The sequence below is a fragment of the Papaver somniferum genome, chromosome 6, assembly GCF_003573695.1.
Source record: "Papaver somniferum cultivar HN1 chromosome 6, ASM357369v1, whole genome shotgun sequence".
Taxonomy (NCBI): Eukaryota; Viridiplantae; Streptophyta; class Magnoliopsida; order Ranunculales; family Papaveraceae; genus Papaver; species Papaver somniferum.
The window spans coordinates 152,346,049-152,362,276 of NC_039363.1; the positions used below are offsets into that span (position 1 = coordinate 152,346,049).

The 16,228-nt window shown below is 40.6% G+C and overlaps 2 pseudogenes; both read left to right on the plus strand.

Moving 5' to 3' along the window:
• The first annotated feature begins 1,330 nt into the window (after positions 1-1,330).
• LOC113289829 lies at positions 1,331-6,342 on the plus strand (annotated as a pseudogene).
• Positions 6,343-6,511: 169 nt separating this feature from the next.
• LOC113286316 lies at positions 6,512-7,941 on the plus strand (annotated as a pseudogene).
• Positions 7,942-16,228: the final 8,287 nt, after the last annotated feature.

The following is a 16,228-nucleotide window of genomic DNA, read 5'->3' on the forward strand; positions in this document are numbered from 1 at the left end:
CCATCAGGAAGTACATTGAGGAGCTGATGCCCATATCAGCTGGAAAAAATGGTCAAAAGGGACATGATATACGATTTTTCTATCAGGATTTCCGATGGTCAATTTTCTTTCTTTTTTGGCGTTACAATTTATTTATTTTTACCAGTGCTCAAATTTATTTTTCCAAGCCTCCCTCCCAGTCTTCAATTTTGGTTCCTCCTCTGCCTGCAAAGACCCTCCATTACAATAGTCAAGAGGAAAGGAGACAGAGGATCACCTTGGTGTATCCCTCTAGAGCTCTTGAACTTTGTTCCAGCATGCCTATTCACCAAAACAGCAAAATGAGCATGGTGTATGCAGGATAAATAATAAGATCCACTTCCTTCACAAAAAACCAAACCCCATTTTTTTGAAAGACCCAAACCAGAAATCCCCAATTAACCTTGTCATATGCCTTCTCTATATCCAACTTGAAAATTACACCAGGCTCCTTAACACGTTAGTTTGAGTCGATACATTCGTTAGCCATGAGAATGCTGTCAGTAATTTGTTAGTCGGGGAAGCACATGTTTTAGCCTGGCAGACAAAGTTTTGGCAATTTGTGTTTCTTTAATGGTTACTTAGTTAACTGTCATGCTCAAAATTACATTTGGCATTGCAGCAAAGAGGCAGAATCTTTGTTTGTCCACTTTATTGTGTATAAATCTGAACTTCGCTGTTGATTGATTATTTTGTTTGGTGCTGGTATATTGTTTCGAAGGAGCTATTTCCATTAGTAAGTTGGTCTTCTATATAATGCTAGTCAAGGTTCTGTAGTTCGATTTTGATTAAGTATTACTACTCTTCTCCCTCCTTTGTCATAGATTCTAAGTTACTCAGAAAGTAATTTTGTGACGTGTAGGCAGAATGGTTGACTTGGAGGATATACTTGTTGATGAGAGACAAAGACAATCGAAAGAGCAAGGTGATTCCTCGAGATCAAACCAACAAAAAAGTCTTGTTGCCCAGAACCGTGTCCTAGAAATGATTGTATAGAGGAAAATTCTGCCCTAATTAGGGCAGACATATTAGGGCATACTCATAAAAGATCTAGAAATGATTGTATAGAGGAAAATTCTCAAATCATCATCCAAAATCCTCTTTTTATTTCTCAGTTACCTAATCCTACTCAAACCTCAAACTATATATGATAACACGATGCGATTTCCTAATAGAGGATGGTACTGCAATTCACAATGATGAAGACTATCAAATGGTAGAGATGGAAAGATTGGGAGAAGGAGATGGAAGACCACGCTGCTACCGAGAATCAATCGAATAATGCAAAACAGGTTTTTACTAAAACTTTTTCCTATCAGTATATTTTCTGTGTGTTGGTTAATATACTTTTTGTGTGTTGGGTAATTTCAATTTTGGAAAATAAGCTCATTATTTAGTTCAATTGGATTTCAAATCAGTTAGGTTAAGAAATTTCAAATTTGATAATACGAAGGTCCCTGCCTGGAACGTACAGGAGTTTGGGAATACACTAAGTATCATCAGTGATTTAACTTCTACTAATGATCCTGATTTAGTTTTTCTCTCTGAGACTAAAAATCAAGATAAAAGAATGATTCAGTTGATGGGATTTTTCTTCTTTGGAAGGATGGTATAGACCTAGATATAGTTGATGCAATTTTATCATCTATCATACTCAAATGGATACTAGAATGGACAGATCTCATCTAGTATCTCAAATAGATACTAGAATGTACAGGAATTGTATGCATGTACGGTGCCCTAAATGATGAAGATATTAGGAACCAATGGGATTATCTAAGTTGACTTAGAGGTCAGTTCCAATGTCCTTGGATAGTTGTAGGAGACCTTAATTTCATTACTAGGAAAGAGGATAAATTGGGTGGTAACACTCCATCTCAGTCTGAACTTGATTCTGTCAATGAAACATGCTAGCTGAAGTAGAAAATAAACTTAACTTTTTGTATGATGTTAACAAAGAGTTCGGCGTGCAAAGAGCTAAAATGTTTTGACCTTTGATGACATGAATACTTGCATGACAACGTTAAATTTCGAAAGAAAATAACTCAAATTGATTCTTTACATTCTGATCTTGGTATTTGGCTTACTGATAGGGATGGTATTGCTCATGAACTTAGAAATCATTTCCTTAAAATGAGTAGGTCATCTAGCCCTCCCAACCCTGATGATTATTTAAAGGATTTAGCTCCATGTATTTCTGAGGCTGAGAATATCATGCTTGCTAGAATGCCTAATGCTGATGAAATCAGAAATACTGTTTTCCAAATGCAGCCATGGACCTTGCCGGGTCCAGATGGCTATCCTCCAGGGTGTCAAAAAACGTGGGAAGTCATTGGTGATAATAATGCGAAAATGGTCCAATCATTTTTCCATTCTAAACAGTTGCTGAAACAAACTAAACATAATTTCATCTAACTAATCCTAATAATGCTTCTCCTAAGCATGCGGCTGACTTTAGACCTATTAGTCTTAGTAATGAAGCTTATAAAATAATAAGTTGCTAGCTTCTAGGCTCTACGTTAGTTATGGATAAATTCATTAGTCCCTTTCAGGCTGCTTTACTTTCTTCTTGACGGATAACAGACAACCTAGTGATAACTCATGAATTAGTTGACACTATCAGGAAGAATAAAGCTAAAAAAGGTCTAATGGCGGTGAAAATAGATATGTCAAAGGCTTTTGACAGAATTGAAAATGGGGTTTTTTGATTGCCACACTTAGAAAATTAGCCTTCCATGAGGAATGTATATGATGCATGAATGTATTTCTACAGTTTCCACTTCTGTGTTATTGAATGGATCTCCAGGTGAAGTTTTTTTTTCCTACAAGGGGTCTTAGATTGGGAGACACCTTGTCACCTTATCTGTTTATCATTGTCATGGAACGTTTCTGTACAAACATATTACATCTTATCGAAATGATTCAGGTGATTTCTGTCGGACCTTAGTGAGTCATACCCCGTTAAAAAACAAAACAAACATGGTGTAAGTCACATTTAGCAAATGCATGGCGGAAAGAGAAGTTTTTGTGAGTACTAAGTCAGATTCTGACGAGTACCTTAGAAGAAATACATAGAGAACCTGTTATTATCCTCAAACTCACACGAATATTGAACCACCTTCCAGAAAAACCTTCAAGATCCTTATTCATTCAATCTTGGCTGTGCCTATTCATGTGGACCCATCGGTCCTGGTTACACGTCTCATGTGCGGTGAACTCCCAAATCAACACAAAAAATTGTCATGCATGCCAAAACACAGACACCGTCACACGTGTCAAAACCTAATAAACCTGGTCCCATTAATTCTGGAACCAAAATTCTTACCCGAGGTTCCCGTCAACATTCCTTTCTTCCTTTACCAAAGTGTCTGAGTCCGAGTCTGAGTCAAAGGTCAGACCAAAAGAAAACCAAAGAACATGAAAAAAGGGATCATTTCCTTTGTTTCTTCCGTCTCTAAATCTCCGAGAAACCAGAGACGATGAAGGTGAATATGAAATCAGAAACACTAACATTGGTGTTAGTAAATCTAGCAGGGATAATGGAAAGGGCGGATGAATCTTTACTACCAGGTGTTTATAAAGAAGTAGGAGCAGATTTACATAATGATCCAACTAGTTTAGGTTCATTAACTCTGTTTTGTTCAATTGTACAGTCTCTGTGTTATCCATTAGATACTTATCTTGCTGTTCGTCATAACCGTGCTCATGTTATTGCTCTTGGTGCTTTTCTTTGGGCTCTTGCAACGTTCTTGGTTGGAATCTCTTCTACTTTCTTCGACGTAGGTGCTACTCTCTCTCACATTTTTGTTGCTTAATTTTGAATGCCACCATAAAACCCAATTTGTTGATTTATGTAATTGATTCGACTAATTTGAATTTTCCTAATTGAATTGCCCAATTTTTTTAGTTTATTTTGTGAAAGGAATTGCATCTATTAGTTAATTTCATGGTTATAGATTTGTTTACTGTGTCCATATGGAATTTGGGTTTCAATTTTGTTTGTTCAAAGTTGTAATTTGCAGATCCAAAATTAATTTTCTTCTAATTGGTGTAAGTTTGAAAAATGGGGTTGTTGTCTTGTTGAGGAAAACTCTAAAAAATGTCAATGGGTGCTGTTAGACAGTCAAATAATGGTTGGGTGGATTGATCATTTAAAAAAAAAAACTCACTGCTAGGAGCCTAGGGTCAAGGCCTGTAAGGTTAAACGATTCGGTTGGTGTTACTCTATATATTAGTAGGAACTTGGAGTGTCGGAACATGTCTAATTTCATCATTTGCGGGGAGCATTTCTGTTTACTTATAGCAGACTGCTCACAGATAGAATGGGTTAGTAAAGTTTGCCCAAATGGAGTAGGTAGATAGCATAACTGTCATTTCGATCCACTTAAATATGCTAAGAAGTAAGAACTGTATGGTTCCCACATTTTCTACCTGTCTCATGGTTGATATTTTTAGGTGGCGGTTTCCCGTGATTTGAATGGGATTGGACTTGCTATAGTTATACCAACTATTCAGTCCCTTGTTGCTGACTCAACTGATGACCATAATCGCGGTGTAGCTTTTGGATGGCTTCAAGTAACATGAAATATAGGGACAGTTATCGGTGGTCTGTTTTCAGTTCTTCTAGCTTCCACGTCGTTCATGGGTATTGCTGGTTGGAGAATTTCGTTCCATCTCGTTGCAATTATTAATATTATCGTTGGAGTTTTAGTTGGATTGTTTGCCAAAGACCCTCGGTTTGTAGATAAAAGTAGTACAGATGGTTCAAGTCTAGCAAAATCAGTATTGTTAGATTTTAAGGAATTGTTTCGAGAAGAAAAATCGGTGATGAAAATTCCATCCTTCCAGATTATTGTAGCACAGGGAGTTAGTGGATCATTTCCATTGTCCGCTTTGTCGTTTGCACCAATATGATTAGAACTTATTGGCTTCACTCACAAACAAACATCACTTCTCATGGGTGTATTTACAGTTGCTAGTTCTATTGGGGCACTTTTCGGAGGGAAAATGGGGGACGTACTCTCCGTCCGTTTTCCAAACGCAGGCAGGATCATTTTATCTCAGATAAGTTCAGGCTCAGCTATCCCACTTGCATGGATTCTGCTGCTAGGTTTGCCCGATGATCCCAACACTGCATTCAAACGCGGCCTAATTTTGTTCATCATGGGTTTGTTTATAACCTGGAATGCTGCGGGTACAAACAAGTAAGCCTCTTTCTTTTATTCCCATATTTATTTGATTCTTTTGAAGTTTAGTAGGTTTATAAACAAATAAATTTCTGGATGAACCCCGAGTAACCTATGAAAAAATGAGCCATGATGCCATCGGTATCAAAATAAAGCAACTTGAAATGGCCAAAATTACTTCCTGATTAGATGTCATTTTTGTCTCCATTCAGAGTCACGTCTTAATATTTCTCAAACTTGTGCAATTGCTGATATGAAATTGTATGTCGTATCCAGTCCAACATTTGCAGAGATAGTTCCAGAGAAATCTAGAATGAGCATTTATGCTATGGATCGATCTTTTGAATCTGTGTTAGCATCTTTTGCACCTCCAGTAGTCGGACTCCTGTCACGACACGCTTTTGGTTATAAACCCATTCCTCAATGGTCAAGTCTGTCAGTTGAGGTAGAAACAGATAGAGAAAATGTGGCATCACTAGCCAAGGCCATGTACACAGAAATAGCAATTCTAATGGCTATTTGTTGCTTCATTTACACATTCCTCTATCGTACCTACCCAAGAGATAGAGACCGAGCAAAGATGAACGCGCTGATTGAATCAGAAATGGAGCAGTTAAAGTCGGAAAATCTTCCAACTGGAGGAGACTATTCTCAAGTTCAGGTTTATGAAAAGGAAACTGTGATCGATATTGATTATGGAGCGGAGGAGGATGGCCTTGAAGTCGATGAGAGTGATGAGAAGACCCTACTTACGCGAGTAAGAATCAGGTATCGTTCACATTTGCGAAAATATACACGAAGAAGAGAAATTTGTTTGACCTCTTGAACAACAAAAGGTTGTGTAGTCTAGGACACAGTTTTGTAGTTGTAACAGGGTGTAAAGATATAACATTTTAGTTTTAATTGAAAAGAAGAGAAATGTTTGGTATTTTTGTACAGGGATTACTAAACCAAGATTTGCACCTGCTAGTGCTTGGATTTTTCTTGCATTTTTGGGTTCATTTGCTCTGTTCCCAGAAACTGAATGCACCTTAAAATATCATGAAAAAAAAACAGAAGAGAAAGTGACACGTGGCAAATCTTAATTCGTTGAGATTCCACAGATTCCGGAACCGTTCTCTTCATTAAACTGACCAAACATCCCCTAGTGTTAGTAAATCTAGCAGGTATTTAAAACCAGAAAAAAAGAAAAAGAGAGAGACAAGGGATCTTAAGATGAAGTCAGAAACACTAACACTAGGCTGTCACTATCACTTTCTATTTCATCAGGTTTGACTCTCCGAGTCAACTCATCTGGTCAGTATTAGTCGACAGAAAACTAAGAACACCTTCCATGGATCTCCTGTGTTTCTTCTCTCTAAACCTCTGAAACCAGAAGAGAGACAGAGACAGAGAGTTAAAAATGAAGTCAGAAACATTAACATTAGTGTTAGTGAATTTAGCAGGAATAATGGAAAGAGCAGATGAATCATTGTTACCTGGTGTTTATAAAGAAGTTGGAGCAGCTTTACATACTGATCCAACTGGTTTAGGTTCATTAACTCTTTTCCGTTCAATAGTTCAGTCTGTTTGTTATCCATTGGCGATGTATCTTTCTGTTCGTCATAATCATACTCATGTCATTGCTCTTGGTGCTTTCCTCTGGGCTGCGGCTACTTTCTTAGTTGGATTCTCTTCCACATTCTTTCAGGTACTTTCTCTTGATGTATTTTCCCAAGTTGTTTAAACCCACATTTACGTCGATTCAATAATTTCATTTGTTGTTGTAGGGTTTAGATTTCAGTTTGACTTTTTTCATGGTTATTTACCGCTGTCTCAAACATTTTTATTGGCAATGTCACACTCCAATACTCCACTATCTAGTGCAGGAAATCGATGGCTGTTTGTGCAATGTCTAGATCTCATCGTCCATGCATAATTTTTTTCATTTTGGTGCACTTGAAAATTCCAAAACGGTGAATATTCTAAGTTTATGGACTTTGTTTTTGATAAATTCAGGTGGCCGTTTCACGTGGTTTGAACGGTATTGGACTAGCCATGGTTACACCAGCCATTCAGTCCCTTGTTGCTGATTCAATTGAGGACCATAACCGCTGTGTAGCTTTCGGTTGGCTTGGGCTAATTCAATTCTGGGTGGCCTTTTATCAATTCTTCTGGCTTCCACTTTATTCCTGGGTATTGCTGGTTGGAGAATTTCATTCCATCTCGTTGCAATTGTAAGCATCGTAGTTGGAATTTGGTGCGACCGTATGCAAAAGATCCTATGTTTGTAGAAAAAAACAGTGTGAATGCGGATTCAAGTCCAGGAAAATCATTATCATTAGAGTTGAAGGAGTTTCTTGAAGAAGCAAAATCCGTGATGAAAATCCCCTCCTTTCAGATTTTAATAGCACAGGGTGTTAGTGGATCATTTCCATGGCCGGCTTTAGCGTTCACACCAATGTGGTTAGAACTTATTGGCTTCACCCACAAAGAAACAACTTTTCTCTGGAGTATGTTTCAAGTTGCTTGTTCTATTGGGGGACTTTTTGGTGGAAAGATGGGAGACATACTCTCTATCCGTCTCCCAAACTTGGTAAGGATCATTCTATCTCAGATAAGTGCAGGATCATTCATCCCACTAGCATGGATTTTGATGTTTGGATTACCTGATGATCCATCCACCGCACTCAAACATGGGCTGACTTTGTTCATCATAGGACTGTTTACGTCATGGAATGTCGCGGCAACAAACTAGTAAGAGTCTCTATTTGACCCCAATTACCCTTTTTGAATTAACGACAACTCGTGCCGCTAAGTTGCAAAATGAATATTAAAACCAGCATATATGTTTGAGTTCTGAAATTAGAAGACGTTTGCCTTTCTGAAATTTAACCCACTCATATATGTTCTATTTCATGCTTGCTTTGTACTCCTGAGAAACTCATCTTGATTGACCCAATGTATGGTAGCACTTGCTGTGATCCTGTTAGCAAAGAAAGTTGGCATGTCCATGCTTAACTGTGAAGCTTTGAATATCAAGATATGAGCAGGTGGTTGTACAAACAATCTGGTAGAGACTATATTACTGAAAGTCCTTAGTTTTCATATCAAGTGCTGAATCAATCTTTACAAAACACCATCTAGCAACCATACTTCTTACCGTGGGAATTTCCCAACATAGCACAGAGAGGAGTGAGAAAGACATTGAAACACACACAATAAAAATCAGAACTAAAACACTAACAAGTAATTCCTAAATTGTAGCCATCACTCCTTAATATTTTCCTACGTATTAGGATCAGAACTAGACCAGTTTTACACGTCCATATAAAGCACATTCAACATTTCTTAAATATTAGGATTAATTCCGGAACTTTTTTTTGTAGCCCAATTACTATTTTTCTTATATTAGAAACCCGTCCTTAAGATACCTTATATTACAAACCCAAAATTAATTTTAACATACCTAATTTTATTATAATGACCTTTAATTAGAATAATTATCTTATTTTTTATATTAATAATTATCCAAATTTGGTCTACAATGAAAGAAAGTCAACAACCATGGATTTAGGAAAATCCCAAAAGTTAAGCTCACTTACGTTTATCATCCCGCCATCTACTCATGACGCGCGTCATATTCTCCCAATTTGTTTGTTCTTCCAGTTGCTTCTTCTTTCTTCAAGCTAAACGGAACAAAAAAAAAAAGGAACAGAGCAGCTGGTTTTCACTCTAACCCATGCGTGAACTTGAACAATCCTAACTATTTAACTATCACGGTATGTAAAAATTAGGTTTATCACCATTACGATTGCTAATTAACACATGCATGTTTCGAATGAGTAATTTTTTTTTGATTTAATAGTTTTCTGATTTGCAATCAAGAATGGATTTTTTCCTTTTTTCTGCTTTAGTTAGTCTGTGATAATCAAATTAATTGAGTTTTTTCTTTTTTTTTTTCTGTCCAAAATCAGTTCCTTAGCTGATGTCATTTAACACTAATTTTGTGGTCCTTGCCATGCGTTTTTCTTCTCGAAAGGGATATGTTAGAGATGAAGAAACATGGTGATAAAGATATTGATTGTAACGAATCGAGTGGCGACGATGATTTCGTGAAGCCAAAGAAGAAAAACAGAACCGAAGACTCAAGTAACGATGGTGTTAAATGTGTGTACATATTTCATCATCAAACACGTGTATGTGAGAAGATACGTGGAGAGCATGCAGACCAAGTCATCAAAACATGATGACACACGCCCACAGCCAAGAAGCCCATCTCGTCGACGTCGGATCTTCGCCCAAACAAATCCAAGGGCAGAAGTTAAAGGATGTACCAAAAGCACGGTGTACTGCGGAGCACAAAATAACTCCCGAAGAGTTGCTTTATCTCATCCCCAAAAGAAGCCAAGATCAACGGTGAAGAGAAGGTTGACTGACATGGACGTGACAGGGGCAGAAGACACTTGTCTGATACGAGCATGCGTCTCAACTACCTGCATTAAACACTCTGAGCAGTGTACGTGTCGATCAACCCGTGGAACGAACGAGGATGACTCTGCGTGATCAAGCAATGAACGAAGACCCCTGCGTGATGGACACAAAGCACAAGAAGATAAGGTTCCAACGGCTCTCAGAAACGGGTCCCACACTCTAACCCTATAAATACCCCCTCTCCACCAAGAGAGAGGGGATCGGAAAAGAGAGAGAGGTTCAGAGGGAAGTCGAGAGAGAAGAATTGTTAGTGTAAGTTTACCTTTTAAAATTCGCAGACCTATGTACACTCCAAAGTCATTCGACTACCTCTGTAATCATCAAATGCATAGTGAAAACGACAACCCCGTGGATGTAGGCCTTAGTGTTGAACCACGTAAATCCCAGTCTTATTTACATTTCAGCACTTTACATCCATTTCATACTCCGCGAGTATTACTTTTACACTTCGTTTTCTTTATCTTCCTCTATGTGAACGCCTCTGGTGATGATATTAGACGAGGCAATGATAAACCCGAAGGTTTTGAGCCAAGGAATCAATACAATCGTCTCATCAGTGCGAGCATGTGTATAGAATGCGAACATTGTTTGTGAACATATAGATTCCTTCATGATTTACGTGTTCACAATCTGGCGCTAGAAACAGGGACTTCGTCCCGGTAAAAGATTTATCTTATCCTGTGATTTCACCTTAAACTAGCATATGATTGCCCTGCTTCATTAGCTCTAGCAGTATTTATCTTTTGTTAACTTTATTATCTTCAAAAACATACCCATTATCTTCATTAGCTCTAGCAGTATCTATCGATGCAGTTTAAACTGGTTAAAAGATTTATTGCTTAGATCCACGGATTTACATTTTTTAGATCTCGTACGAACCTGTTTCTTCGGTGGGTTTTCGTACATTTTCAAAGGATCTACGTGCATCTTCCAAGGGATCTTCACGCATTTTCATATATTTTCAATGAGTCCGCACTTTTAATAGACCTTAACCCATGTATTTTAACTCATATGTTTTAATCAAGTGAGCCTCCCTAAAGTTTTCTCTGTGGCCCTCGGGCAGTTTCTCCCCATCTTGGAATAGGGTATTTCGCAAACTAACCCGATCCGCACGGATATTTTTGTTTCTCGCTGTTTTAAATTCCCTTGTGCAGAAAGAAAGCAACAAAAGGACCCAAGATGGAAAAGACGCAGGAGGAAGGAAAATCCAAAGCCTCGTCAAAAGAAGCACCAAGGACAACCCCGGTCATCACCCGTAGCAAGCAGAAAGGAGACAAAGCCAAAATGACTAGTCAGAGGCAGGATACTTCGGAATTCACTTCGCCTATGAACGCTAACTCCGTTGCAGCCGCGGCTCTCAGAGCAGCGGCGACAAAGTACAGTACGGCTGCGGCAGCCTCGAAGGCTGCAGAAACCAGCAAAACTTTTGCTACGAATCAATTCCATCAACCAAAAGAAAGGGTGGCTGAATCCAGAACACATCGACCCGCGCATCCGCCAACCTTCAGAATGCTATCAACAAACGATCAGAATCAAACTGTGCCGGCGGTTCTAACACCGCAGATGGGCACTCAGCCTGATTTGGAAATGCCAACAATCGAAGATGATCCTCTACCACCTTTAGTGCAAACCGTAGAAGAAGGCGGCACCATGGCCGTATAAGCACGAGCTGGGACTCCTAATCAGGGGTCAAACCAATCACATCGAATGATGGCTGAGCTTGAAGAATTGAAGAAGAGCCAGCAGGTTTACGCAGATGCCGTAGCTTTGCTGGCCAGAGAAAATCAAGATTTAAAAGACCGGATTGCCCTAAGCACGAAGACCAGCCAACAACTTGATGAAGCAAATTCAAAGGCACCAGAACCTAATCGAGACCGAAGAGTCATCGTAGCAGACGCAGATAGGGGAAGTAGCGCATCCGACCCGGATTATAATGACGAAGAGTCAGACTAGCACGGGCAGGAGAGCGTAGGGCACCACCGCGCGATGGAAGAGCTGCGTGATGAAATGATGGCTGAGATCAGGCAATTAAAAACTAGACAAGGCGGGGGAAGATTAGAAGAGGTCATGAGAGAATCTAACTCCACGCCCTTAACTCATCGCCTGGCCAACACCCCTATTCCGCTGAAGTGCCCTGTCCCGACCTTCGAATGCTATGACGGATCCAGTGATCCCGCTGCACATATTCGGTACTATAACCGTGTCTTAGCCATATGGAGTCAGAACGACGCCGTACTCTGTAGATACTTCCAATCAAGCCTGAAGGGATCGACTTTGTCTTGGTTTGATAATTTTCCGCCTGACTCCATCCACTCCTACGATCAACTCGCAGAAAAGTTCTTAAAAACTTACATGTATGACAAGGCTGTTAACACCGGATGGATAAGCTCTTTTCGCTGGAAATTGGCTACAAGGAAAACACGAGGGAATACGCTAACATATGGCACAACATCTGCCAAGCCATAGGGAGTGTGGACCCAGTAGTAAGTATCAACTGCTACAAGTGGGGATTAGACCGAATGAGTCCACTGTTTGTTGAGATTCATGGAAGCGTGCCTAAGACAGAAAGAGATCTTCGAATAATTATTGAAAAGTACGCTCGTCTTGAAGAAATCCAGCGTGAGAACCCGAGGTCATACCCGCATAGGTCTCACCATACCAATTCCGCAGAACAAACCAATGGGGCCAAAAGAAATAGCTCAGTGGAACGGCCTCACGAAGATAGGAAGGAACGAAGAGATGAACGACGAAAAGACGATCGAAAATTCGAAGATCAAGTTTACACGAAGCTCAATGCTAGCTATGCTCGGATCTTGCGAGAGATCAAAGGAAGGGAAAATTTAGAGTGGCCGTGGTCTAAGGGAAAAAAACCCTCAAGAACCGAGAAGTCTAAAGATTACTGTGAATATCACTGCTTCAATGGACACCAGACCGAGAAATGCAAAAACCTCAAAATAATGATCCAAAAACTGATTGATGCTGGAGAACTCCAACATTACATACAAAAGGAGGCCGTCGAGGATAGATCCAAACGGACCAAGCCAGTCCAAGTGCCAGAGGGAAACCACACAATCAACACCATCTCGTGTTCCGAAGACGCGGGGCCCTCCCTTACAGCGCAGATAGGAAAGAGGCTACGGAAGCAGTTCGAGGACCACTGCGAATTATATAAGATTGATGGTATAAAGGTGGACGAGCACGAAGACTGGATGGACGCACCTATTATCTTCGATGCTGAAGATATCGAAGAAGATATGGAAGATCATAACGATCCCTTGGTCCTAACACTACCAGTGGCTGGATGTAACCTCAAAAAGATCCTCATAGACGGGGGAAGCTCAGTAAACGTTCTATTCTACGACGCATTCAAACGAATGAAGCTCCGTGATGAACAGCTAATGACCTCTTATTACACCATCTACGGATTCAATGGAGCACCCACGAAGCCATTGGGAGACATCGTGTTGCAGGTTAACGCCGGACCCATGAAAGTAGAAACACGATTCAGCGTGGTTGACGCCCCATCCCCTTATAACGCCATTATTGGACGAAAGTGGTTACATAAACTCAAAGGAGTGACGGCAACTTGCTACCAATATCTCAGATTCCCTACACCTGAGGGAGTGATGGAAATCAAGGGAGATCGGGTCTATGCAAAAGAGTGCCAAACCACTCAGGATCGTATCAACAGCGAACAAGAAGAGCAGCGAAAAACCCGAAGAATTAAAAATAAAGAAGCCGCGAAAGAAAAGGCCATAAACCTGTTCCTCAAGGAAACCACAGGGAGGGGTTTGACAAAAAAATGATAATGTCCTAAACACGAAAACAGGTACTTCAGCAGCCAACGAAGGACAGAAACATACCAAATAGCAATCAAAGAACGTCCCAGTCCTCGGGGATCCGAAGCCGGTGTTCACACCAGTAGAGCCCGTAAAAGAAATCAACATAGGAACGGAAGAAAACCCGAAGATTCCTTAACAAAATTACTTAAATAATACGCGGATGTATTCGCCTGGAAGCTAGGAGATATGTCGGGGATTGACCCGAAAATAATCCAACACGAGCTGCGCATCAAACCAGGCACGCCACCTTTCAGGCAGAAAATAAGAAAAGTTGCACCGGAGTATCATAAGGCAGTGGAAAAAGAACTTCGGAAATTATAGAAGCAGGGTTCATCAAGGAAGTCAAGTACCCTACATGGATCTCCAACATGGTCGTCGTTCCTAAGAAAAATGGAGGGGTTAGGATATGCATCGATTTTACTAACCTCAACAAGGCATGTCCAAAGGACAACTATCCTCTGCCAAGCATAGATCAGCTGGTTGAAGCAGTAGAAGGATACGAAGAGCTGTCATTCATGGATGGATATTCTGGCTACAACTAAGTAGCCCTGGCATAAGAATATCAACTACACACAACATTCTACACCCCACATGACCTTTATTGCTACACTAGAATGCCCTTTGGACTTCGAAACGCAGGGGCAACGTACCAAAGAATGGTTGATGCTATCTTCAGGCCATGGTTTGGTAGTACCTTAGAAGTCTACGTTGATGACATGCTCGTCAAAAGTAAGCTGCGCAAAGATCACCACCAGGATCTGAGAGATATCTTCGAAGCAATGAGGAAACATCATATGAAAGTAAATCCAGAAAAATGCACTTTCGGTGTCACCTCAGGGAAATTCCTCGGATATCTGGTAACAAAAAGGGGCATTGAGGTAGACCCAGCGAAGATTCAGTCCATAGTAGAAATGCCATCCCCGAAGAATTTAAAAGAAGTGCAGAAGCTCAATGTGTCCATAGCAGCCTTGGGTAGATTTATTGCCCGATCCTCGGACAAATGCAAACATTTTTTCAATATTCTCAAAAAAGGGAGTAAGTTTGAATGGACCGCAGAATGCGAAGAAGCCTTCCAAAAAATCAAAGAACACCTGGATTCAATTCCAATCCTGCAGAAGCCTGATCCTGATGAGGTTTTGGCATTGTACATAGCAGCGACAGAAGACGCAGTTAGTGCAGTATTGGTCAAAACCAATACGAAGATAGAACAACCTATCTATTATGTCAGTAAGACCCTCAATTCTGCGGAAAGGAACTACACGAAGATCGAACAACTTATCCTGGCATTGGTGTGGGCTACTCAAAAGCTGAGAACCTATTTCCTAACTCACTTCATCCGCGTCCCATGCAAAGCACCACTGGAAGCAGTCCTCAAAAGCGCGGGAAAAGTAGGCAGAATATCCAAGTGGAACATCCACCTGGACCAATTCAACATCATTCATGAAATTCAACATTCCCAAAAATCCCAAGTTTTGGCGGATTTCTTAGCAGACCTCCCCCTGGACAACGACGAAGAGATTAAGGGAATTCCAGAAGCCGATGAAGAAAGCAAGGATCCAATTGATGTCCTCGAACCCGCGAGTCAAAGACAATGGGAAGTCTTCGTCGATGGTTCCAAAAATAAGGAAGGGGCAGGAATAGGCATTGTCATCACCACCCCAACTGGAGAAAGGATCGTACAGGCACTCAGGTTAGAATTCAAAGAGCATACTAACAACATCGTCGAATACGAGGCAGTCGTACATGCCCTCCGCTTAATAATAGAGATGGGGGTAACCGATGTAAGACTGACAAGTGATTCGCAGCTTGTCATACGGCAAATAGGGCTCGAGTACAATGTGTACGACGACACCCTCTCAGCTTACATGGCCTTGGTCCAAACATTGGCATCACAAATTCCGAACATCAAGTTCCGGCACTTATGCAGAAGGGATCTCAGGCACGCGGATGCCCTAGCATATATATCATCCATGCTGAAGGACAAAAGCGTCGAAGCTATTAAAATAACAAGGGTATACGAGCCTTCAATTGCATCGCAATTCTCCTTCGCTACCAATCAAGATACAGTGGAAGAAAATATCGAAGACCAGGTAGGAGAAGACATCCATAACGATTTTGACGAAGATATCCTGTCAAGAGCAAATCAAGACGAAGATTTCAGCAACGAAGATGATTGGAGAATGGTGATCCATGCGTTTCTCGAAGAGGAACCTTACCCGCGGATCATAAACAAGCCAGGAAAATACTCTCCAAAGTAGGAAATATGATCTTCGGGATGGGGTCCTGTACAAGAAATCCTTCCTCGGACCGTTACTACGTTGCTTGTCCAGAAAAGAGGGGCATCGAATTCTAAACGACATCCATTATGGTGACGCAGGGAATCATAGCGGCATGAGATCACTAGCCGACAAAGCAAAAATGCAAGGATATTACTGGCCCACAATGATACAGGATGCCGCAAGAATGTCCCGACGATGTGAAGAATGTCAGCGTTTCGCCAAAAAGATACACGCGCCAGCAACAACGTTAAATTCTGTAGATAGCCCGTGGCCATTTGCAAAATGGGGCATAGATATCGTCGGGCCTTTCATCGAAGGATCAGGGAAAAGACGATTTTTGATAGTAGCCACGGACTACTTCAGTAAATGGGTGGAAGCTAAAGCCTTAGCCAGGATCAGAGACGTGGATGTGTTTACTTTCATATTCCAA